This window comes from Gymnoscopelus microlampas (assembly GCF_963454915.1).
Source record: "Gymnoscopelus microlampas genome assembly, chromosome: 5".
NCBI classification, from domain to species: domain Eukaryota; kingdom Metazoa; phylum Chordata; class Actinopteri; order Myctophiformes; family Myctophidae; genus Gymnoscopelus; species Gymnoscopelus microlampas.
In genome coordinates, this window is record NC_139942.1 from 5,660,822 (window position 1) to 5,684,927 (window position 24,106).

General features: G+C 42.5%; 1 pseudogene across 1 annotated transcript in view; it reads left to right on the forward strand.

Annotated features, from left to right (window-relative positions):
* LOC311044864 (extracellular calcium-sensing receptor-like) overlaps positions 1 to 19,233 on the forward strand; it is a 35,968-nt pseudogene extending 16,735 nt beyond the window's left edge. Inside the window, exons 3-9 of the transcript in view lie at positions 187 to 273; positions 1,467 to 1,736; positions 2,153 to 2,359; positions 2,430 to 2,689; positions 7,199 to 7,426; positions 7,517 to 7,640; positions 18,320 to 19,233. The product of the transcript in view is annotated as an extracellular calcium-sensing receptor-like (transcript). The remainder of the gene's footprint in view (positions 1 to 186; positions 274 to 1,466; positions 1,737 to 2,152; positions 2,360 to 2,429; positions 2,690 to 7,198; positions 7,427 to 7,516; positions 7,641 to 18,319) is intronic.
* Positions 19,234 to 24,106: the final 4,873 nt, after the last annotated feature.

Here is a 24,106-nt window from a genome sequence, read left to right on the forward strand (position 1 = left end):
GTTGGAGCAGAGAGAGAGAGAGAAAGAGAGAGAGAGAGAGAGAGAGAGAGAGAGAGAGAGAGAGAGAGAGAGAGAGAGAGAGAGAGAGAGAGAGAGAGAGATGCTATTATTCTCTGTTTGCAGTGGACAGTTGTTGATCATTTTTATATTGTATATTAGAGAACAGGTGTTTTGTACCTTTTGTAGGTCAGTTACTTTGCCACCTGTGCCTGTCTGAGTGACCATAACCAGTTCCCATCCTTCTTTAGAACAATCCCAAGTGACGCCTTTCAGGTGAATTTATATAGACTATAGATATCTTGGTATATAGTGGTACAGTGGTTCTCACATACTTTTCAATGTTATATCATATGTTTCCACATTAATTCAAAATGTTCACAGATTATTTTTTTTAAATAAAATATCTACAAGCTCACATAGTTGTGAACTTGTATTTTGGCTCTTTTCAAATAGCCAATATATATACATGTTCCACATACTTGACAAATACCTCCCTCTATTGAGTTTATTACGGTATTGCATATCTTGTTAGTATTGCTGCTGGTGCTTAACCCTTCCATTGTGTTAGGGTAATTTTTACCCGTTTTCAAGTTTAAATAGGTAAAACGTACCCTTTACATTTCTTTATTGGAACAAGGCTTCATGATATCCTCAGAGACAACTATTTTAACGTAACAACATTAATTAATAATAATAATAGCTTGAATTTATATAGCGCCTTTCATAAACCCAAGGACCTTTTACATCAACATAATGAACAACTAACAGACAAATGAACAAACAAACAACAAACAACTATATGCCATAAGCCCGAGAGAATAGGTTACCACCATTTTAGTTAATTCTGATGGTCTTAAAACATTTCTTTTTAAAGTGACACCTGTGGTGCAGAGAATTGTGGCTCAATGCCCCCCAAATTGTCAATATTCAATGTTTACATGTTTGAGAGTGACCTCAATTAGCATTTGCTATCAGGAGTAACGTTTGAGTTTGTGAGAAATAAATGACTTTTTACCTTCTATGGTATACGGGTACATTTTTACCCGCTAAGTATATTATAGTTGGATAACATCATTATCCATTGTCTTCATTATAGGAAATGCAATGAGTAAATTGAAAACGACATATTTTGAAAGATGAAACCCTAAGCCAACATAATACTTTAAAAATGTTTTGCATGGATTTTAATGCATTATAAGTCAGCTATGAGGTGGGAGGGGGAAAAAAAACAAAATTATCATTATATATGAGTATTTTGGGCTGAGTTAAATCACCGGTCAAATTTGACCCGCTAACACCACAAGTGGATGCAGGTTTCTAACACAATGCAAGGGTTAAGGTCTTTATTGACAGCATCAAAAGAGAGCGATTAGACCTTTTCTATTGTGGAATCTATGTAGGAGATTCACTGATTCACGTGTGAATAATGTAGCCTAAGCACGTATACCTCCATTATATCCAACCAGGTACGAGCTATGCTCCAGATTATGAGGCGGTTCAGGTGGACCTGGGTAGGAATGCTGGTGATTGATGATGACTACGGACACAATGCTGCCAGATCCTTCCAGTCTGAGCTGGCCCAGTCTGGTTTGGCTTGTCTAGCGTATGTGGAGGTTGTGCCCATGGACTCTGACCCAGATGAACTTCAGAGGATTGTCTCTGTGATGAAGAAATCCACAGCTTGTGTGGTCATTGCATTTCTAATTGATAGCCATTTGGCTAAACTCCTGGAGGAGGTTTGGTTTATTATTCATGATGCATTCATAATTAAAAGGATAGGATAGCTTTATTGAAGTGTACACATTCTTTAAGAATACATGTTTAAAGCATGTTTAATGCAATGCAATATAGATTAATCAATTTAAATGCTCAGCAATTGTGTGCTTATTTTACACATGTTCTTATTTCCCTTTTGGTCTCAGTGCTTCTGTATACAATAAGCAAACAGACAATAACACCAATCAAACATCTTACTGCTATAATTAATTCTTAAAAAGTCTGTCTGTGGGTTTTGAACCTATGAAAGGTATTAAAAAGAGCTTGTGACTAAATGATAACAACATTGGATCCATTTGAACACAGGTTCGGTTTTGGACACAGGTTTTCTGTCGAACAGAAATGATATACTAATATATTTTGTTCAACACACTAGGTGGTAAAGCAGAATGTGACAGGTCTGCAATGGATGGCCAGTGAGGGGTGGACATCATCGGCCATACTCCAGACTCCTAACTTCATGCCGTACCTGAGAGGCACCCTGGGTATTGCCATCCGTCGTGGAGAGATACCAGGTCTCAAGGACTTCTTGTTAAAAATACATCCTGACAATGACCCTGACAACAGCCATGAAAATAGCATTGTGAGTATTTTTGGTTCATTTGATATTAAACTGGTTCATTTATGTTTAAGTCTTAATTGTGTTTCTTCAGGTGAGGCAGTTTTGGGAGCACACATTTCAGTGTAAGTTTGCACCTCTTCCTACAGAGTGGGTGGATAATGGTGGAGGGGTGTGTACTGGACAAGAGGACTTAGGAACAGCAGAAACTTCACTGTTGGATGTGTCTGACCTCAGACCAGAGTATAATGTGTACAAGGCTGTGTATGCTCTGGCCCATGCCCTCCATGACATGTTGCAATGTGTGACAGGAAGAGGGCCTTTCACAGTTTGCAGACAATACAGCTATGGCAGGTATGAATTCACAGTTTACCTGTTAAGTTTTTCTAGTTGGACTCACATTTAGATTAATAGTGAATAATGTAAATATGATAAAACACATGAAAAATGGACAAAGTAGGATGAAAAATGCATTATTGGTGTATAATGAATAATAATGATTGTATATGGATACTGTTGACTGTTGTAGTTAAAGCTCTATATTGTGATAGTAATCATTGCTATAGAGCAGGGGTGGGATAGGACCCACTTGAAAACCTGGAAACACACACACACACACACACACACACACACACACACACACACACACACACACACACACCCACCCACACCCACCCACACACACACACACACACACACACACACACACACACACACACACACACACACACACACACACACACACACACACACACACACACACACACACACTTGACCACTTACAATGTACTGTACAATCAATTTACAATTTAAGCACTTAGCAGATGCTCTTATCCAGAGCGACAATAAGCAAGGTAATCACATACATAAAATGCAAACAATGTACTATAACTACAAAATCAGTTCCTGCAGAAACTGCATGCGCTCGCTGAAAACATTCGCAAGTTGATGTACAGTAGAAAATGTATTTAAGCAGAATGTGCATTTAAAGGTACAAAACGTTTAAATACAATTACAACTTTAAAGGCATTAATAAGCTTAACAGAAATTCTATTGAATAGAATACTTTTGTATACATATACATATGTGTACAAAATAAATCAAATGGAATCAGCATTTCAGTGGACTAACGTTAAAAGTCCAAAACATTTGGTAAAACCATGGTTGCTACGGTCTAATAGACGGTTGCTCGGGTGAAACAAATAAAGTTTTTTTTTTAACTCACTTTGATTACGTGTAGTACTTTTACTCAAATAAGTTACTTTTTACTCACTATAATCATTATAATCACTTAGGTACTTAACTATATACTATTAAGCATTAGTTAAAACGTATTGTCTCCGCCAGGCCGAAAGGCATGGCGAGAGAGTATGCCACCCTTTTCACATTGGCCTGTTATAGCGCCACCAGCAGGTCTAATTTAGCGAGACACATTTTTGGAACAAAATGCCTCAAATCATGAATGCAGTGTCCGATTGCCATGCAAGCCCTAAGAAGAAATGTCGCCCCTTTTCACATTGGCTTATTATGGCGCCACCAGGAGACCAAAATAACCTACCTGACCTGGCGGTAACCTGTGCTCCGAGGAGCACTTTTTCTAGTTTCATCATGAATTCATCATTTGTAAAGCATTATTAATCCATTACTAAACTTACTAGTAAACAAAGTGATAAACGCTTCAACTATACACTATTTAGCACTAGTAAAGGATTGTGTATACTTAATTGTCTCGCCGGAGGCATGGCGAGAGAGTATGTTTTACCCCCTGTCTGTCGTGTGTGTGTCCATCCTGTCCGTCCACAAGCAGCTAATCTCCGGCACCATTGGCCCGGTCGTGCGAAACTGTGCACACACACTCCCTGCATGCCAATTCAGAACCTCTTTGCATGGGCCTGTTATAGCGTTTTGTGCAAAACCCATTGTTTTATATTACTCTTACAGATTTTATCCAAACGTCATACAAATAGGTACACAGTAACTAGTCATGTGATCACCACGGATCTGTTTGATTTTCCATATTCCACTCCTGATTGGCTAATGTTGACTTCCAAAGTTTGCAGGATTGCTTCGTTTTGAACAAAATGCCTCAAATCATGAACGCATTGCGATTTCCTTGAAATTTCACACGCACATTCCCACACGCACTAGGCTGAGGAAGACTTGAACATTTTAAAATCAGCCTCATGGTGGTGCTATAACAAGCCAATTTGTGTTTTTAACTATAACTGCACCGATCTGCATCAAACTTTGCACACACACTCCCTAGAGGCCAAGGAAAAACATCTGCCCTGCATTTTTTACTTTTACCTTTTATAGCGCCACCAGCTATAGAAATTACGCCTTCAGTTTTTATCCAAATTTCACTCACATCGGTACACATAATCTCTATAGTCATGTGATCGAGATGGATCTGTTTGATTTGTCATATTCCATCCTCATTGGCTAACATTGACATCTAAAGTTTGCAGGAGTGGCCCGTTTTCAACAAAATGCCGCAGATCATGAACGCAGCATCCGATTGCAGTCAAACTTTGCACGCAGACTCGCATTACGTTGAAGATCACATGCCACCCTTTTAACATTGCCCTATTATAGCGCGACCAGGAGGCCGACTTTTGAAACACTTTTCTTTTTCATATTACTCCTACACATTTCGTCCAAACATCATGCAAATCGGTACACATTATCTCTAGATCCGCTTTTTTATATTCCTGATTGGTAAATTCCAAACATTTCTGGCCCACAATAACCTTCCTGACCTGGCGGAGACCTGTGCTCCGAGGAGCACTTTTTCTAGTTCATCATGAATTCATCATTTGTATAGCATTATTCATAAATTACTAAGCATACTTACTAAGCAGTTTGCATATGAATACGCGTTTATAAATGTGAATTGACACACTCACTAACCTTGTCTACATAATTATGTGTACAAATGTACACACTTATACATGCTCAAACTTGTGATTTATCAAGGTAGTTACTAGTCGTTAGAGGGTAGCATGGATCCAAAAAAATGGACCCGAACCGAAACGGATCCGAGGATATTTGAACCGAACCGAACGGACCCTAGAAAGAAATCAAATTTACTGGGCCCTGCCCAAAACGGCACCCAGAATGATTGGATCCGGTCCGAAACGGAGCCGATTAAAATTGGACCCGATCTTAAATTGACCCGGGGAAAATAGAGCCGATCCGGCCGGGTCTTTAGACCCAAACCGTGTCCAATGCTATATTATGCTTATTTTCTCCATAACATCGAGACTGGTCATCTCAGCGAGTCCCCCGCCTCTCCGAGGCGGGGGAGGGTGAGGGTTGCGTCATACAGAAGTTGAACAGCTACTTTTTCACAGACTTTCATATCCCCCCAGCTCAACCTATAAATGAACATAGGAATGAGCCTAGATGCATATCAATTGTCCATTGTTTGGCCTGTCCTGTTGTAGGTGTTAAGCGACGTGCGCATCACGTCATTAAAATACAGTGCAACCACATACCAAATCAACATTGTAACACTGAGTACTTGAAAACATTAGTTACTAGTTACTTTGTAGATTTTAACTATTACAAAACATACATAAATATATATATATATATATATATATATATATTTTTTTTTTTTTTTAAAGCTCGGGTCCTCACGGGTCCATACGGGTCTATCCATTTCAAATGGATCCGACCAAGCCCCGTGGGAATTGGAACCGATCCGACCCTGCCCGACGGACAAGTCAAATATTTTTTTTCCTTGAGGATTGGCCAACTCCAGTTGGCCAAAACACATGCGTGTAAGGTGAATATTTTGGCCGTTAGAACGATTTGTTTGGTAGATTTCCGGGGGAGACCTCAGAGTATGTCGCCTCATTAAGGAGAGGGTGGACATGTCTAAGTTTGAAAGTTTAAAATGCCAAAACTTTGAACTGTGATTGCAGAAAAAACGTGTGACGTATTCGAATACAGTTTGAACCACGATAACGTCCCTGTTAGAGTGTGCTGTTTCACATTCAAATCATGTTTCTGCGTAACAGTATGCGAGAGTAATATGGCTCCAAAGTGAGGTGAGGCAAGAAAAGTAATCGCCCCGGCCAAGCCACACATTTGATGTGTATATTGTGGGAGTTGGGTCAACCGTGCGAGCGCTCTTACAAGATGAATTTTGCGGGAAGAATTCGCAGTTACACTTAATCAAATATAAAGAGGGAAGAACTAGTGTGTGCTCACTGCAGCGAGCCCACAAATAATAATCTGTACATTGAAATTCTAGAATACCAGGTAGAAAATTAACCTAGCATCTGTTTAAATAACATAGCAATAGCAGAAGGTGGGGGGTACAGGAAGAGTGAAGTGTTAAAGGTGTTATGACATCCAAAAAAAGATTAATCAGGCTAATCAGATTAGAGAGCTTTTATTTTTTAGTTTTGCTAAAAAATAAGAGCCTGGACCAGCCTGTTGACGTTCCTGGAATAGGAAGTGTTTAATTTCCCCAACCAACCGGAGTGCAGTGGGCGTCGCTCCAAATGTTGTGACGTCAGGGCTCCCAATGCTGCACATTGGGGAGGAGGAGGGGCATGGGGAAAGGCGGGGGCTGACGGACAGATCGGTGAACCAATGGGATCTCACAGATTTTTTCTCCGGAGATTTTGAACCCGCCCCTCTAGACCAGATATCAGACACGCTAGGGCAGCCTAGACTGCAGGCTGACTAGGGCCGGCCACATACCACTCTTGCCGTCGTCACTGATCACATGACCCCCAAAAGAATCGGTTCCTGTGCTCGTGGCTGCAAATCAGCCCTAAATTATATAAATGACATGGTTGAATGTTGACAATGAGTGGTAATCCCCTCTGAGTTCTTCATTATTTCTAGCTTGTCTATTACCTGGAAAAGGTCAACTTCACCACTTCATTTGGTGATGATGTATCATTTGATGAGAATGGTGATACTTTACCAATCTATGATGTCATGAACTGGGTGTGGCTCCCTGATGGAAGCATGAACGTTCACAATGTGGGTGTGGTCAAGAAATCAGCCTCCGGAGATGAAGAACTCATCCTTGATGAAGACAAAATCTTCTGGAACTTTGAATCCAAAAAGGTCACTTTGGCTTTTTTAAGTAATTAATGTTGAGCTCATGGTGTGAATGTAATTCTGACTGAAACTGATCATTGTTCCTTTCCTCTGTAGCCTCCTCGGTCAGTGTGCAGTGAGAGCTGTTCCCCTGGAACACGTGTGGCCAGAAGGAAAGGAGAACCTGTCTGCTGCTTCGACTGCATTGCTTGTTCTGAGGGAGAGATCAGCAATCACACAGGTTGGTTGATTGATTGATTGATTGATTGATTGATTGATTGATTGATTGATTGATTGATTGATTGATTGATTGATTGATTGATTGAGTCTTTTGATTCAGTGATTGAGTTGTGATTGGTGGTGATTGTTTGGTTGTAGCACAGAAAAGAGCACATTAGTGCGTCACAATATACAGTCACATTTGTATCATCACAAGTATAGAAAAAAAATAAAAAATAAATAAAGCCTGAGGATACGGTCACACCTAACTTTGATTCTGCCTATACATGGCTGTCTTTTTGCAATAGTTGTGTGGTATCTGAAACCACAGACTTCACTATGGTCTGGTAAAGGTTCTATTGCTTTTAGTTGCCAACAACGCCATATTGTAGTTAGTTTGATGTTCCAGAGGTGTTAGACCGGTGGGATTTCAGAAAAAAGGCCTTCTATAAGGAGGTTAGAGGCATTTGGGGGTAAAAATTGGGAACAAGGCCATTTTACATAATTCAAGGGTGCTGAATCAGAAAAACACTGTTCCCAAGCAAAATTCTTAGTGCTTAACCTCCTAATTTGCAATCAAAATGGCTGCCGATTTTGAAGTATTTCTTAAATAACTCTATAACAAAGCAAGCAAATCTGACAAATAAAGTGTATATATTTATATTCTGAGGGTCAGACAATATGTGGAAGGTATTTATAATGTAATAGATGTAAATAAATGTAAATAATGTAAATACATATGCAAATTAGAGGCCACTATTACAGAAAACGGTTTTGTACTTAAAGTGATCCATCCGCATCCCCCTTATTTTATTTCTACTTATCTGTATTTTTACCATCCTTAGGACATCTAAAATACATATTTAGATCATGTAAAAATCCTGGTACATTTGGCCCCTGATGACCAAAAAATAAATGTGACATTCCATAAATACGCTATCATGGGGATTTCTGCCTTGTAACTCACCCCCAGAATGAGTTAAAGCCACAGAACTGGTACTGATAACTCAACACAACTATATAGAGTGGGATGGGGATGGCTATAGGTACACTTAGACGGCCAACAGGGACTAGCTGAAATGTATTAAGCCCCGCCCCCTCTGTGTTCCTATTGGCTGGGCTTTAAATAGCCATAACTCCAATTCCCAGCATTGAAAACCTATGAAACTTCCTAGATGCACTTAGACGGCCAACAGGGAAAGGCTGAAATCTTTTAAGCTATGTAGCCTAGCTTTTCAGTTGATTGCCATACAGGCTTGTGTCCCCCCCCCACCCCAGATGGGCCCTGCCTAGTACAGCCTAGTCCAGCCTATTACTGCCTAGTCCTAGGACTAGGCTAGACCTGGGTGTACTAGGCTTTACTGTACTAGACTCTGCTGGGCTCTAATAGTCTGTTTTCAGCTCTAGCAGGCTTTGCTAGGCTGTACTTGGCTTTATTAGGCTATAGAAGACAGTACTTTACTTTGGCCTACAAATGTTCATGCAAAACTATTGCTTGTGCACACACGAACTATTGCCCGTGTACACAATGGTTAATCCCAATGGTCTGAGTATCTACAGGGCTGACAAGGGACTAGTACAGCCTAGTACAACCTAATAAAGCCTAGTAGAACCTAGTCTTAACTAGTCCAGTCTGTTCCATGCTAGTATAGCCTATATCGCCGTCCCCTAGTCTGTTCCATCAAAAGGCTGGACTAGGCTAGACCTGGGTGTACCAGGCTTTACTGTTGTAGACTCTACTGGTCTCTAATAGACTGTTTTAAATTCCAGTAGGCTGTGCTGGTCTGTACAAGGCTATATTAGGCTGTACAAGGCAGATCTGTACTATGGTCTACAAGGGTTCATGCAAAACTATTGCACGTGTACACAGTGGTTAGTCCCTATGGGTTGAGGATCTGCAGGGCTGACAAGAGCATAGTCTAATATAGCCTATTAGAGTCTAGTACAGCCTAGTACAGCCTCATCTATCCTAGTCCAGCCTTATCAGTCCTAGCATAGCCTGGTACCCCCTCCCCTATTATGTTCTCCCGCCAGGCTGGACTAGGCTAGACCTGGGTTTTACTGTACTAGTCTCTGCTGGGCTCTAATAGTCTGCTTTCAGCTCTAGCAGCCTTTGCTAGGCTTTACTGGGCTCTATTAGGCTATAGAAGGCAGTACTTTACTTTGGCCTACAATTGTTCATGCAAAACTATTTCTCGTGCACACACAAGCTATTGCCCGTGTACACAGTGGTTAGTCCCTATGGGTTGAGGATCTACAGGGCGGACAAGAGCCTAGTACAGCCTAATAGAGCCTATTAGAGTCTAGTACAGCCTAGTACAACCTAGTCTAGCCTAGTCCAGCCTGTTCCATGCTAGTATAGCCTATACCACCCTCCCCTAGTCTGTTCTCCTAAAAGGCTGGACTAGTCTTGGATGTACTAGGCTGTATGTACTAGACTCTACTGGTCTCTAATAGGCTGTTTTAATCTCTAGTAGGCTTTGTTAGGCTGTAGTAGGCTATACAAGGCAGATCTGTACTATGGTCTACAAAGGTTCATGCAAAACTATTGCTCGTGCACACACAAGTTATGGCCTGTGTACACAGTGGTTAGTCCCTATGGTCTGAGTATCTACAGGGCTGACAAGCTAGGGACTAGTAAAGCCTAATAGAGAGTATTAGAGTCTGGTACAACCTAGTACAACCTACTCTAGCCTAGTCCAGCCTGTTCCATGCTAGTATAGCCTATAGAAATGATTTCATGTGCATGCCATAAGCAATGCACAACACGTCGTTGCAAATGCCGGAAATCTGGGATACGATGCACAGCCATGTGTGCATGTCAGCAACGGAGTGATGATCAACCTCCTTGTATGAATGTGGTCTAGTGTCTAGACTTTTGTTCAACAATGGCCAATACAGTATCTTTAGAGTACTAACCGTTATCTGTTATGGGGGCCGCTATTTTGCATATTTCGGAGTAGGCTGATTATTATATTATTATTACTCTCCGCAGGAGAGTATTGTTTTCACTTTCTAAATATGACACACCGATTGGTCAAGCCTCACGTGACACGTGACAATACGGTGAAATACTGTATAAATACATGGCATCACTTTGACAGTGTCTGTGCCACTGTCAAAGTGAGGTAAGACAGGAACCATCACGAAATGGCTGCATGGCTGATACATAATTGGCAGATAGGACAGATAGGACACTTATATAGACAGGAGGGATATGACACTTACACAGACGGATAGGACACTTACAGTACACAGACAGGACGGATAGGACACTTATACAGACAGGACGGATAGGACACTTATACAGACAGGACGGATAGGACACTTATACAGACAGGACGGATAGAACACTTACACAGACAGGACGGATAGGACACTTACATAGACAGGAGGGATATGACACTTACACAGACAGGACGGATAGGACACTTACAGTATACAGACAGGACGGATAGGACACTTACAGTATACAGACAGGACGGATAGGACACTTATACGGACAGGAGGGATAGGACACTTACACAGACAGGAGGGATAGGACACTTACATAGACAGGACGGATAGGACACTTATACAGACAAGACGCACAAGTCTGGTAAGAGTGAGGTAAGACAGGAACAATCACGAAATGGTTGAGAAATGGCGGATACTGTAACAATTGGATAGGACACTTACACAGACAGGACGGATAGGACACTTACACAGACAGGACGGATAGGACACTTACATAGACAGGACGGATAGGACACTTATACAGACAGGAGGGATAGGACACTTATACAGACAGGACGGATAGGACACTTATACAGATAGAACATTCCCAACATTCCCAACATTCCCAACATTCCCAACAGCGGAGAGTTGTGCTCCGAGGAGCACTTTTTCTAGTATTATCATATTATATTACTTACAAATTCTTTACTCACATTGTAGAAACTGTATATAGACACTTCATTTGTCAATTTTGCTTGCCTGGCCACAGAGTTATTGAAGATAAAGGTGCGAATTTGCCAATTTGGCAGCCATTCAGATATGCAGATTAAAAGGTCAAAAACTAAACATTTAGCATGGGGGAAAAGTATGTATTTTAGATGTCTTAAGGATTGCAAAAATACAGATAATTAGAAACAAAATAAGGGGGATGCACATGGACCCGTTTGAGTACTTCGGTAAATCATTTTATGTAATGGTGGCCTCTAATTTGCATATTTATTTACATTATTTACATTTATTTACATTTATTACATTACAAATATCTTCCACACAGTGTATGACCCTCAGAACATAAATATATACACTTTATTTGTCAGATTTGCTTGCTTTGTTATAGAGTTGTTTAAGAAATACTTCAAAATCGGCAGCCATTTTGATATGCAAATTAGGAGGTTAAGCCCTAAGAATTTTGCTTGGGAACAGTGTTTTTCTGATTCAGCACCCTTGAATTATGTAAAATGGCCTTGTTCCCAACTTTTACCCCCAAATGCCTCTAACAATCACATATTTCAGAAATCCCACCGGTCTATGTGTATGAATGGTTGTAGAATGAATTGAGTCTTCACTCCAGTCAGTGAGGTTTCTTGCTTCCGATTTATTGCATAGTACAAACAGCTTCCCTATGGAGCCTCAGCTCCCCCATCGGCCCCTCGGCCTCTGAGTGACACACAACACTAAGCTTACATTTGAGTCAATCTTTATAGCAGTGATCACATTCACAAAAAGAGGAGGTATATGTTTGGGTGTGTCAGCCTTGAAAGGTGAGACCCCACCTCCCGGCCCACTACATTTGCAACTGTATAGGGCAGGAAGGGAGGGGTGATGACAAATGCTAGACCCTCTGTCTCCCAGGTAAAACAAAGAGAATGCTAATTGTATCCCCCACCCAGGCTGGAGCCAACAGCCACCTTTCTGTCTGAATCCACTCTCCTGTCTGTAGGCTACTTGTGAAGTGAAATCATCTTACATCTGTATGTATGTTATATGAAACTAGACCATACCCGGTGAAGGGCGCAGGCGAAAGTAGTTGAAAACTGGGGGTTATTGCATGTCCTGTCGCGCGTCCCCCCCGCCGCGTGCGAGCGGGGGGCGGGGGTGCGGGGGGTTAGGACGGAGGGGAATTCATGTCATGGCATCAGGCCAGGGTTCATTAGTGAGGAAAATGGAATAGAAAAAAGATTCAGTTGAATGTTTGAGAACCTTCAAAAAGCAGGTTTTTGAGGGATTATTAAGGTTTTGAGGCCATCAGGCTCAAAGCCTTTCTTGGGATACTAGGCTTTCGCTATTCTTCCGCCGTATTTGCCAGTTCTGGCCTAACCGCGTGGTCACTTTTTATGAAATTCGGCAATATGGTAGAGGGCTATGCCAAACGGCGAAAACCCGAAACTCACAACCATTGGCCAAAGGGTGGCGCTGTAGCACTCAATTGAAATATGCCAACTTTGAACAGGTACAACTCATGCCCTGTTTGACCCACAGCCATGAAACTTCGATGCACACGTTTGACTTTTGACCTCTGACCTTTAGATCTCCCACCATTTCGAATTCTATGAAAAGCAGTAAAAAGCAGTAAAAGTCCATAGCTTTTTTGGATCTTTGAGCAATCTGCACGAAACTGTCTACACATGAACTTTGGACCAATGCCGACAAACGTGAGCAAGCAGATTTTCCATAAGTGAAAACGTTAAGCTTTTATAAGCCAATGAAAATTTCAGTTTTATGACAATTATTCATCTGCCCATAACACATACATGCAGACTCACATTTGTTTGACACTTTGCAATATTGTAGAGGGTCATTCCAAGTATCACTGAAACCAATCTTATTCCAATTGGTCAAAGGGGGGGCGCTATAGCAATTTTTTGAAAATGCAAACTTTAAACAGGCAAAAGTCATGCCTCGTTTGGCCGACAGCCATTAAACCTGCTTACACATGTGCCTTGACTCATGAGGAACACATGTATCACTTTGACCAGTAAGCTCTGCCCTTAGATTGTCTGCAATTTTGAGCAGTTTAAAACATTTAAATCCAGGATTTCTGACTAATTTGCGTGAAAGTGTGTCATGTGTGTGAACTCCCTTTTCACAGGTTCAGGTGTGTTGGCCCAATGGCTTAATCATCTGCCTTGATACCGCAGAGTCGCCGGTTCAAATCCCACGTCATGCAGACTTCAACTCAATTGCATTGCACACAACATGATTGTATCAATGAATAAACATGCAATTGATAAATGAAATGCTTATTGAGAGTAGTTATTTTCAATGTATGACGTACTTCATTCCCTCTTTTGTTTTGTTTTGTTGGATTCTCCTTTTTCACTGACTAAGGCTGTGCATTGAATAGCTTGATCAATACACTGTTAGTCTCATGTGCCAGAGGTCCACGGTTCAAACCCCACTCGTCACAGTTTACATTTAACTTGCATTGTACAAAACATGACCCTGTTAATTCAGACATGTGCAATTTTTAAACAATAACATGAAATGCTTTTGAGAGTAGTTGTTTTTTATGTATGACATACTTTCTTGTGAAAATAGCTGATCTACAATCTCACACCGGAAGAACCTATAGGACGGAAAAACCTATAGATATCAACAGACACCATCAGGGAGGCCATATCTTTAGCTCAATGAGAAGAGAGGCAGCCTGTGAATCCATAGGTCGCTGGTTCGATCCCTGTCCCCAACAATGCGTTGAGGTGATCATCATTTGGAATTCCCCCTATTCCCATGGATTGGATCCACCCCTCTCACCTGCTCTCACTCATCACCAATCACACCTGCCACATGCACAGTACAATTTTTAGGTACTTTTACTTTACTACTCTACTCTACTACAATTACAGCAGATGACAGCTTTAGTTACTTGTTACTTTGCAGATGTAATTATTAATACAACACCTACAGTAACCACATACAGCCGATCTACAATGTGACGCGTTATGAGCTTGTATGTATATAATAAGCAACCCATGCTGTATGATAACTTACCACTTATGAAATCCAATTCTGTCTATCCAATGGCTCAGTCTGTACTGTGGCCATAGCTGAGTGGTTAGTGAGCCCACCTAGGGAGCCAGAGGCCCTGGTTGCCCCAGGTACGATTCCAGGCTAGGCCAGCAAACGTGTCGATGAAATGAAATTTGTCCCTGAGCAAGACTCTTAACCCCTAATTGCTCACAGGCCCTCATTGGAAACAAGACCGCAAGGACTTTCATGAACGGACCTGGAATTATCCTTATCCTTTACACTGTCTACCCACAAGTCTATAGGTCCCTGGTTCAAACCCCAATTTAACCGGTCCAAATATAATTTACTGAACAAAAATCATGACTTTGTTAATTAATGCATGTTCACTTCTTCTCTCTTGCTCTCTCTCTTACTGCCTCTCTTTCTCACTGCCTCTCTCTCTCTCTCTCTCTCTCTCTCTCTCTCTCTCTCTCTCTCTCTCTCTCTCTCTCTCTCTCTCTCTCTCTCTCTCTCTCTCCCTCTCTCTCTCTCTTTCTTTTCTCTCCCTCTCTCTCTCTCTCTCTCTCCCTCTCTCTCTCTCTTTCTTTTCTCTCTCTCTCTCTCTCTCTTTCTTTTCTCTCCCTCTCTCTCTCTCTCTCCCTCTCTCTCTCTCTTTCTTTTCTCTCTCTCTCTCTCTCTCTCTCTCTCTCTCTCTCTCTCTCTCTCTCTCTCTCTCTCTCTCTCTCTCTCTCTCTCTCTCTCTCTCTCTCTGCCACTCTGTCTGTCTGTCTGTCTGTCTGTCTGTCTGTCTGTCTGCCAGTCTGCCACTCTGTCACTGTCTGTCTGTCTGCCAGTCTGCCACTCTGTCACTGTCTGTCTGTCTGCCAGTCTGCCACTCTGTCACTGTCTGTCTGTCTGTCTGCCAGTCTGCCACTCTGTCACTCTGTCACAGTCTGTCTGTCTGTCTGCCAGTCTGCCAGTCTGCCACTCTGTCACTGTCTGTCTGTCTGTCTGTCTGTCTGTCTGTCTGTCTGTCTGTCTGTCTGTCTGTCTGTCTGTCTGTCTGTCTGCCAGTCTGCCAGTCTGCCACTCTGTCACAGTCTGTCTGTCTGCCAGTCTGCCACTCTGTCACTGTCTGTCTGTCTGCCAGTCTGCCAGTCTGCCACAGTCTGTCTGTCTGCCAGTCTGCCAGTCTGCCACTCTGTCACTGTCTGTCTGTCTGTCTGTCTGTCTGTCTGCCAGTCTGCCACTCTGCCACTCTGTCACAGTCTGTCTGTCTGTCTGTCTGCCACTCTGTCACAGTCTGCCAGTCTGCCAGTCTGCCACTCTGTCACAGTCTGCCAGTCTGCCACTCTGTCACAGTCTGCCAGTCTGCCACTCTGTCACAGTCTGCCAGTCTGCCACTCTGTCACTGTCTGTCTGTCTGCCAGTCTGCCACAGTCTGTCTGTCTGCCAGTCTGCCACTCTGTCACAGTCTGCCAGTCTGCCACTCTGCCACAGTCTGCCAGTCTGCCAGTCTGCCACTCTGTCACAGTCTGCCAGTCTGCCACTCTGTCACAGTCTGCCAGTCTGCCAGTCTGCCACTCTGTCACAGTCTGCCACTCTGTCACAGTCTGCCAGTCTGTCACAGTCTGCCAGTCTGCCAGTGTGCCAGTCTGCCACTCTGTCACTGTCTGTCTGTCTGCCAGTCTGCCAGTCTGCCACAGTCTGTCTGTCTGCCAGTCTGCCACTCTGTCACAGTCTGCCAGTCTGCCAGTCTGCCACTCTGTCACAGTCTGCCAGTCTGCCAGTCTGTCACAGTCTGCCAGTCTGCCACTCTGTCACAGTATGCCAGTCTGCCAGTCTGCCACTCTGCCAGTCTGTCACAGTCTGTCCGTGTCTGTCTGCCACTCTGTGTCTCTCTCTCTCTCTCTCTCTCTCTCTCTCTCTCTCTCTCTCTCTCTCTCTCTCTCTCTCTCTCTCTCTCTCTCTCTCTCTCTCTCTCTCTCTCTCTCTCTCTTATTCTCGAAACCGCTCATTGCTGCTTGCAGCTATATTTTTTATTTTTTATTTATTTAATTTCTAAAGGAGAAATTGTAATAGAATTTTTATTATCAAATAAATTGATTAGACACTTTAATCAACCCTATTTTATACTTTGTTGTACAAAGTTGTTGTGCAAAATAACAACATGTCCCAAAAACTATAAAAAGTTACTCCTAAGGCTATCATATAATGATTTACTTATATTGACTGTATCGACAGCTGTTGTGAAAGTTTAATATTTAGAGAAATTATAAGTTTCAAACGCAAAAGTAGTGGTGAATTAGGCAACTGGATATTTATTATAGACTGCGTGTTTCCTTAAAGTTTAATGCACGTCTCCTGTAGAGTTAAAAGGGGACGTCTCCCCAACCCCGCCTCCGCCCCCCGCTACTGAGACCGGGGGTAAAAAGATCGTCCGCGCGTCCCGTCATGCCGTCCCCCCTCCTCCCGCCGCGGGTCCCGTTGCAGCCCCCCCCCCCACACACGGGCAACCCCCGCCGCGGAACCCCCGTGTCCCGTCGCAAACACACACACACGCACACGCACACGCACGCACGCACACGCACGCACGCACGCACGCACACACACACACACACACACACACACACACACACACACACACAGAGATCTGTTAGAATGTTTGCTGTGTAAACGTGCGTAAATGATGTCGCCATGTTTCTGTTGTGCTGCGGTGAACGGAACGCAGTGAATGGAATCATGTGTCTCGGTGTTGCCATGTTCGCTTATTGTAAGCGGTTTAGGGCGAATATTGGTGGTAGTGTGTTTTTGGCGTTGTTTGTGAAAGTACGCGTTCTGAGCTTGTATATCGGCTGTTTTCCAAGAGGCAATGTATATGTGTGAAGGCGCTTCGTTTGGCCTTCTTTTCATAGACCTTGTTGCTTGTAGGGCTTGCTTCGTTTGGCGTTGTTTTCATAGACCTTGCTGCTTGTTTCACGCGCGAAACCTGGCAACGTTATCTCCTATTGTTTGACACATAAACGCTAATAAGAAGCTGAGATTTGATGAAATTGAAAAACGGGCTTCACAGTTAAGTTCAGATGGTAATGGTCAATGGGCTGTGTGCAAAATCAGAGCAATTGCTCCAGCCACTGAGGAGAACCGGGTAGCTTCACCACTACAGACAGACAAACGGACAGAGGTTACTCAAATTATAGGAGGATATACAACAGTTTTCAATGGGAACGGAGCGTTTTGCTGTGGAAATCTGCACAATGGCAAAAAATCCTCTGTTTCTATCTAGACGGCCACAAAGGTTCGGTGTGACCGTACCATATAGGCTTATTTCCATTGTGGTCATCTAGACATAAAAACAAAACAAACAACATGAAATGTAATAAATTGAGAATAAAATCCAAACGATAGTTATTAATAAGAACAGTCTTAATAATAATTAATAAAGCTAACCTAGTTAGACCCAAAAACGTTTCTGTATTGGTTATTTAAGTATTCTTTTGTAGCAATTTGTGTGAGTTTTTGGCAATGAGGGAAACACTTGTCAATTTGTTCCATTCCACTGCTGCACTGTACAAGAAGCAGTTTTTACCCACTAGGCCTAGAGTGTAATACTGGTGAGTTTTATTTACAAGTGAAAAGTAATTTGACAGATACTTTGGGACCTTTTTTAACATTATTTTAGGTGAGCAGAATATGTATGTAGATTGTGCATTTTTTAACTACTTGTCCGTCCCTTTAACATTCCCTCTTTGTTAGACTCTACAGAGTGCACCAATTGTCCAGAGGACTTCTGGTCCAGTCCCCAGCGTGACCACTGTGTCCCTAAGAGGGTGGAGTTCCTCTCCTACCATGAGGCCCTGGGTATCTCCTTGACAACCATCTCATTGCTAGGCACACTTATCTGTGCCATTGTCCTGGGAATCTTCATTTATCATCGTGACACACCCATGGTACGCGCCAACAACTCTGAACTCAGTTTCCTACTTTTGCTGTCACTGAAACTGTGTTTCATGTGCTCACTTCTGTTCATTGGCCGTCCCAGGCTCTGGACTTGTCAGCTGAGGCATGCAATATTTGGGATCAGCTTTGTGCTGTGTGTCTCATGTATCCTGGTAAAGACTATGGTGGTGTTGGCCGTGTTCAAGGCCTCCAAGCCTGGGGGTGCAGACATTATGAAGTGGTTCGGTGCTATGCAGCAGAGAGGAACAGTTCTGATTCTTACTTCCATCCAGGCAATAATCTGCACAGCCTGGCTTGTGTCAGCCTCACCAACTCCTCATAAAAACACACAATACAACAGTGATAAGATAGTCTATGAGTGTGAGGTGGGATCAACAGTTGGTTTTGCAGTGTTACTAGGTTACATTGGTTTACTGGCACTCCTCAGCTTTGTCCTAGCATTCATGGCAAGGAATCTTCCAGACAACTTCAATGAAGCCAAGTTAATCACTTTCAGCATGTTGATTTTCTGTGCAGTGTGGATAGCCTTCATCCCAGCATATATCAGCTCTCCGGGCAAATATGCAGATGTAGTGGAGGTATTTGCTATTTTAGCATCTAGTTTTGGCCTTTTGGTGGCACTGTTTGGACCAAAGTGTTATATCATAATTTGTAAACCTGAGAGAAACACTAAGAAGTCCATTATGGGTCGAGGTGCCACCAAGATGTAGAAGCAGAAATTCAATGATAACACATTTTCTGTGTATTTTATAACAATAAAATATAGATTAGATTGATGATGACCTTGTTAGTAATATATTTAGTTTTCTACCTAAGTAAACTAAAAGCAGTAATCTGGTCAGTGATACAAACACCAATTATCTGTAAATCTGTATCTGTAAATTTTCTGTAAACATTGGTGGCAAGGTTTGGTGATTGTGGTGACCTACAAATAGATGAGAAAGAATTGCACTCCTTCATGGGTCAAAGTAATACAGGTATGTAAGCGGCATGTTGTTTTAACAATTTTTTGGCGTACCGTCTTGGGTGTGAGAACTGCACTTCTGCATTCCTGGAGTGCGGAAGTGCCCGGGAAGGCACCGTTTGACTGGAAGGGTACCCCCTTCCAGTCACCGGTGGACGTTTGGTGAATAATTCACAATATGCCTTTTGGGGAGTGAGACAGTGTTGGCCGGGGACACAGGGAGGGGAAGACCAGGTTCGTACTGTGGACATAATGCGAATGGGAAAAAACTCCCCAACCCTTAGTTTGATGTTTGATTTGCTATGTCAAGAATAAACAGTACTTTTTACCTGTAACTTTGTAACCTTAAGATGCTGTGCCGCCTCTGGGCGACTCATTTTCCATTCATTAGAATACTTTAGTCTATATAGATATAACTACAATTGGGGTATTTTGTATTAACAACAATTTCCATGTGCTGTTGTTCATCTCATTCTGTATGACCCTGTACAATAGACGTAGCAATAGTAAACATGGCAACTTGTGTCCTTGTTAATTAATGTTAGCATGTTTTGAAACAATCTCCAGTGACTCAATGGTCTCATTGGATCTGAAAATTAATTATTTTCCAACAGTGCACCTTTTGAGACACTATTTCATCACCCCTGGGCCAGATGTCATCACTGGGAAACACCAGCCTTTGCTTGTTCAGCTGACGTTTCATTTGTATCCCCTTGGGTATAGTCTGCTGTTGCCAGACGATCAGAGATATCCGCCTACCAATACGTCTGGACACTTCTGAATGCAAGGTAGTTGCAAGAACACCAGCGAGAACACAAAGCTACGCCCACTGCTTTACAAACCAATCATATCATCGCCCCAACAAGGACCGCCCGGAAACCTTTGGATTTGTTCTGCAATGTAGTTTAATTTTTTTAAGATCTCGAATTGTTTCCACCCAGTTTTAGCAACAAAGGCTGAGAGAGATTACATCATTCTCTAGTGAAGTGTTTAGAGACTCACTGGTCATTTTCCAGGTGCTGGAGCTCACTAACAACCTGTTCTTCTAAGGGACACAAGGGATGACAGTGACTGTATTGTTTTGCTACCACAAACACACTGTAAGTTAGATAGAAATGAAGAAATATATTAAAATGTATAAAAGCATGCAATTATAGTAGTAAAAAAAAAAGGAGAGACTAAATACAAGGCAAACACAGGGCACGTCCACACAGCAAATAGGCAGATACTATTAGATTTAACTTAGGGATTTTAGAATAAAAAATGGTTGCTACTGTTGTACTGTACCCGCCCAAAGAAAGGCAACTATTGCTAATAAATATGTCATATATGATAACACACACACACACACACACACACACACACACACACACACACACACACACACACACACACACACACACACACACACACACACTCCTCCGAGTCGCTGTAGCCGCGCCTGTCTCCTAAGGTCTTGGTTACGGGGAATGCAATACTTGAGTATATGTACTTAGTTACTTCCCACCACTGAGGCTGTTATGGGGAATACAGGGCCACGGGTTTGAGCCATAGTGCAGGGACATCTGTAACTGCAGAGTGTTGTGGCACTGCAGGTCACAGTGTTGTTTTTACACTTTCAGGTTTAGGTCACATTACTGGTTGTCAACTCATGTGTGCATGTCTCTAAGAATTATAGTTCATCCAATGTGGAAAATACCTTAAACTAGCTTGCTAAACTAGCAGTGTAGAAAGACAGCATCTGAGTTTCTCCCTTTAAGTTATACAACACTGAGGCTAGTTTGAAGAATTGGAAAACAATGGACCTCATTCACAAAGCTCCTCTCGAAGACTGACGTGTGATTCATGAAGGGGTGTGGATCTCAGGTGTATCAGATGAAGAATTCCACCCGTTCTTTAATCAAATGTTTGGTCATGTGCGTCCCATTTGCAATGTTCCATACCCCTTTAACACCATAAAAGGCAACAGGAACATCCAACCTGAAACCAATGTCAACGTGGTGAGAACTCCATAGTACAAGTTCAACGGCGTCACTCATCAAAAAGAAAAGATCTGCAAGCTTACGATGCTTCACATCGCATGTTTGCAACACCTTGACAGCACAAGCTATTCTCTGACACGATGGTTCAGCTGAACGTTAATAAAGTAATGCTCTCCTGCGTAGATGAGAAGAACAAAGTGTAACGTCACAGGACCAAATAATAGGATATCAAATAATTTAAGGATATAATATAAGTCTTTTCTACTGAACAATTGCTCACCTATATACTGGCATACTGGAACGGCGCTATCTGATAGAATATGGATCAGAGCTTTATGGATTACCAAGGGGAAATCCTGGACAAACTAATTAACATCCGCTGTCCTGTATTGGAATTGGGAACGGACTAATGGACACAGCTAGATTACATCCATAGTGTACTATTATGTGATCAATATTAGATATTAATAACTAGTGCGACATTGGAGGTGTGTGTGTTGCCTCCTGCGACATTAAGGCATGAGGCCAAAATAACAAACCCACTGAGGGTCATCATCACTATGTTCAGCTCTAAACTGAAACATACATTAAAACTGTTTGATTTAGCCTCATGTCTGTAAGAAACTTTACTTCAAAACAGACATTTATTTATTTTCTCCGACAGGCCAAAAGGCACGGCGAGAGAGAATGTTTTGCACCCTGTCTTATCCGTCAGATTTTTCACATTCCAGCCTAATTGGCTGGAATTCCGAACATCGCTGGCCCACACTAACCTACCTGACCTGTGCTTGGAGGAGCACTTTTTCTATTTTATTTAATTTTTAATGTTTTGACAAATGTTGTGCATATAAACATTTTGTTTTAGGTTTGGCACCATTGTAATTCATTTTGCTTGAAGAATAGAGCATTCTAACTCGAAAAAGTGCTCCTCGGAGCACAGGTCGCCGCCAGGTCAGGTAGGTTAGTGTGGGCCAGCAATGTTCGGAATTCGCCAATCGTGCTGGAATGTGAAAAATTGGATCCGTCTTGATCACTTGACTGAAGAGATAAATGTAGCAATTTGCGTGATGGTTGGACAAAATTTGTAGGAGTAATATATATATTTTTTGTTGCAAAATCGGCCTCCTGGTGGTGCTATAATAGGGCAATGTTGCAAGGGTGGCATTAGTTCCTCAATGTAGTGCAAATGTGCTTGCAAAGTTTCACTGCAATCGGACGGATTTGCGGCATTTTGATCAAAACGGGCCACTCCTGCAAACTTTAGATGTCAATCTTAGCCAATCAGGATGGAATATGAAAAATCAAACAGATACGTCTTGATCACATATTGAGCTCATGTGTACCGATTTGCAAAAAAATTGAATACAATCTGAAGGAGTAATATCGAAAAATGTGTTTTCCATAAAAGGCAGATGTGAAAAATGCAGGGCAAAGGTTTTTCCTGGCCTCTAGGGAGTGTGCATACAAAGTTTTACACAGATCGGTGCAGTTATAGGTAAAAACACAAATTGGAAATTGCATGCTGTCTTCGTGATTTGAGGCATTTTGTTCAAAACAGAGCACTCATGCAAACATTAGAAGCCATTCTTAGCCAATCAGGATGGAATATGAGAAATCTGAAAGACCTGTTTTGTTTAATGACCGTAGAGATACTGTCTACCGATTTGCGTGATGTTGGGACAAAATCTGTAGGAGTACTGTAAAAAAAAAAGTGTTTTGAAAAAAACGGCCTCCTGGTGGCGCTATAACAGCCCAATGTGAAAAAAAGGTTCTGTTCTGGCATCCAGAGAGTGTGCGTGCACAGACGGACGGACGAATCAGTGGAGCTCCCTCTGGTGTTGTGCCCGTGATCAGACAGGTACATGGGCACTGGTCCCTTCAGTATCTTGAAGACCTGGCCCTTTGCAAGTTGCAGCACTCGTAGCACCTCCGTCCTAACCTCGCGTCACCAGTCTTTCCACCTCGGAGGAAAGCCTGGTATGCGTTACTAAAGACCCATATGATCTTATAAGAATCCTCTTTCCGAATTGTTGCGATCCGGTTTTGCGGTGCCGCTTTGTTTTGGTTCCCCAATCCCTAATGGAATAGAATTTCCCCGTGGGATAATACGGATAATACAGACGCTAAATAGTCTCCGGAAAGTACACTCACATTTATATTTAAAAAATAAGCTAAACTACGCCGCATCAAGGATTTTATAGGACAGACCTATTTTGGGGTGAGACGTCTTTCCGGTTTGTCGCGATCCGGTCCGCTCCCGACCGGATCATATACCCGAAAAGGAATGCTGCCCAGGCTACCCCCGTCCTACTCCTCCCGCCCAACACTCCCCGCAGACAGGTAACTCCCCAGCTCAGGTTCGCTCCCCCAAAAAGGGCCAATTGTGTTCATTTAGATGCTCAACCAAGCCGTGTGTGTGTGTGTGTGTGTGTGTGTGTGTGTGTGTGTGTGTGTGTGTGTGTGTGTGTGTGTGTGTGTGTGTGTGTGTGTGTGTGCGTGCGTGCGTGCGTGCGTGCGTGCGTGTGTGTCAAAAGCCTGGAAGCAGCGTTTTGTATCAGCTAGTAAAACTGGTAAAACACGTGGTTGTTAGGGTAAAAAAGTGGTTCCCTAATATTGATCAGGGACCAAGGTATGGCA